Source organism: Austrofundulus limnaeus, unplaced genomic scaffold (genome assembly GCF_001266775.1).
Source record: "Austrofundulus limnaeus strain Quisiro unplaced genomic scaffold, Austrofundulus_limnaeus-1.0 Scaffold636, whole genome shotgun sequence".
NCBI lineage: Eukaryota > Metazoa > Chordata > Actinopteri > Cyprinodontiformes > Rivulidae > Austrofundulus > Austrofundulus limnaeus.
The window spans coordinates 138,630-140,972 of NW_013953038.1; the positions used below are offsets into that span (position 1 = coordinate 138,630).

At 47.0% G+C, this 2,343-nt stretch overlaps 1 long non-coding RNA gene across 1 annotated transcript in view; it reads right to left on the reverse strand.

The window, feature by feature from the left end:
• The window catches only part of LOC106531457 (uncharacterized), a 14,541-nt gene extending 13,203 nt beyond the window's left edge, over positions 1-1,338 (reverse strand). The window contains exons 1-2 of the long non-coding RNA XR_001311914.1: positions 1,022-1,338; positions 919-949 (exon numbers count right to left, since the gene is read on the reverse strand). This is a non-coding gene — a long non-coding RNA (uncharacterized LOC106531457). The remainder of the gene's footprint in view (positions 1-918; positions 950-1,021) is intronic.
• Between the last annotated feature and the right edge of the window lie 1,005 nt (positions 1,339-2,343).

Sequence of the window (2,343 nt, forward strand, 5' to 3'; positions counted from 1 at the left end):
CTTTTGTTTTTTTTATAATGTCATGATGCTCAGAGGAAACCACTAACAGTTCAAAACAAAAGAAATAAAAGTAAACCTAATATTTCCTCTCCGGTTCCCACGAGGTGAGGCTGGCTGGCTCCGGGACAGTAAACCAGCTTTTAATGGTAAACATTACGACGTGACAGAAAGTGTCAGGATCGTTTATTTATACGGTCCCGCAGGGAGACCCCCCCCCCCACGTCAGGCTCACTGTGTTCATCTGAGGGTCTGTATTTAGGTCCCTGTTCTCTCCCCTCTATCCGTCCCTATTAGCTGGACCTGGGGGGGTCCGGCCTGAGATGTGAGGGACGATGTTCTGAGAGGGGTGATACAGACGCCGTCATGCTCACATGTGATGGACAGGTCAGAGGAAACACAGTGGGGGGTTAGTCCCAGCTGATGGGAAATAACCCTACAGAGTGGAGGCAGCAGCAACGGGAGGTCAAAAGGTGAGAGGTCAGATCCGCCGCTAATGGCCGCCGTGACTCGTCTTCCTCTGCAGGCTCAACGTCCCCCTTTTTTTTTTTTGGGAGATAAATCGATTAATCCTGACGTGTCCGGGGTAATCTGACGGAATATTAAAACGTTGCAACTAAGGCCTGATTCTGATTAAAGGGTTTGTTTATTTTACAGCGTCTGGACAACAAAAACTGCACATAAATATATATAAAAGAGTCAGTTTAATAGGTTAGAGAAGCCCTAATTTATTGTTTTCATTTAATATACGACTGTAGTCTGCAAATATTAATGAGCAGATTGTGTGTCACCATTAACAGATCATTTACAGTCAATTAAAAAATGATATATATGTAATGATCTCCACCAGCTGCCCACATTTCCTCCCAGCTTCTCCCACAGCAGAACAAACACAAATAAAATAAATATAAACAGTCTTACCATAGACGCTGCTGCTGCTGATCATGTCGTGCTGCAACCAGAGGAGAGCAGAATTAACGTGTGCAACAACAAACAGGTGGTAAACATGGATTTAAAGCCCTACAGGTATGAGAGCCGCGGGATGACAGCTGCTCAGAAATCAACAGGCTCCCGGCTCGAGGCGGCGCGTGACGCCCGGAACTCCTGCACCCTAACCCGGCGGGGCAAGTCGCCGAGCCGCCGCCGCCGCGTCCCGCAGGCTGGGTCTTACTTCCGCCCCGCTAACCGGAGGAGACTCGCAGGTGCGCTCGCTCGGTGAGGAAGCGGCAAAACAGCGCGGTGTTTTTTTTTTTTTTTTTTTATCATGAGCAAACTTCTGGCGCAATTTTAAACAAGAAGAAGAAGAAGAAGAAGAAGCCGCGAGCTGCTCTGGCTAATGTCCTGTCCTGGCGCGCGCTCGCTCTAAACTGTAGCCGCAGCGCCGGTGCTTACCTGTGTTTTCCTCCGGTTTCCCACCCCTCCTTGTTTTATTAGATTTCTTTTTTCTTAGTCAGCGACAGGTTGACCCCTCACGGAGCTGCTGGAGGAGGAGGAGGAGGAGGAGGGGGGGGGACGCATCGATCCCGCTGAAGCAGGAGGTGAGGTTAAGCCGGGCCGCGCGCGAGCTGAAACCATCCCGAGCCGAGGCAGGAAGCAGTGACCACAGCCTCTGCCATGTTGGAATTTCAGCAGCAGACCCCCGAACAGCTGCTTCCAGACTGACCAGTGCTCCCTCCCCACTGCGCATGCGCTCACACCACAGCGCGAGGGGCGGGGGGGGGGGCTGATCAACTGGAGCTGAAGATCAACACACTAACAGAGATTACACTTCACTGTAATCTAATCTAAGACCATGAAAGGCTTATTTTTAGATGTGAGGACTGTAAAAGAAGTTTAAAGATCAAAGGAAATGTGAACGATTTTAAAGAAAAATTTTAAAACAAGTAATAATCAATGCTGGGCAACAGATATAGAAATATATATATGGACACGTATAGATGAATACATCACATATGTAGTACATACAACCCTCATATAGAAGTATACGTTTTAAACATAACCTTGTTTTTTAAAGAAGCGGTGGCTTGAGTGACTAAAAACAGACACACAGATACAGCAAGCTAAGTTATAAGACATGGTAAAAAACACCAAACTTTAACAATTCCACTCACTTAGCAAGTCTAAGACCACGACTACGGCTGCCACAAACGATTGTTTTAATAATCAATTAATCACCGATTTTTTATTCGATTAGTCGACTAATCGGATCATAGGTTAATTGAATATAAAACATACAGGTTTGGTTCACCCCAAAGATCCGGTGCCCCGGCACAAACAGAGCAATATTGTATATGCTGTTAAGTGCCAGGAGGACTGCGACCAGTTATACATCGGGGAAACAAAGCA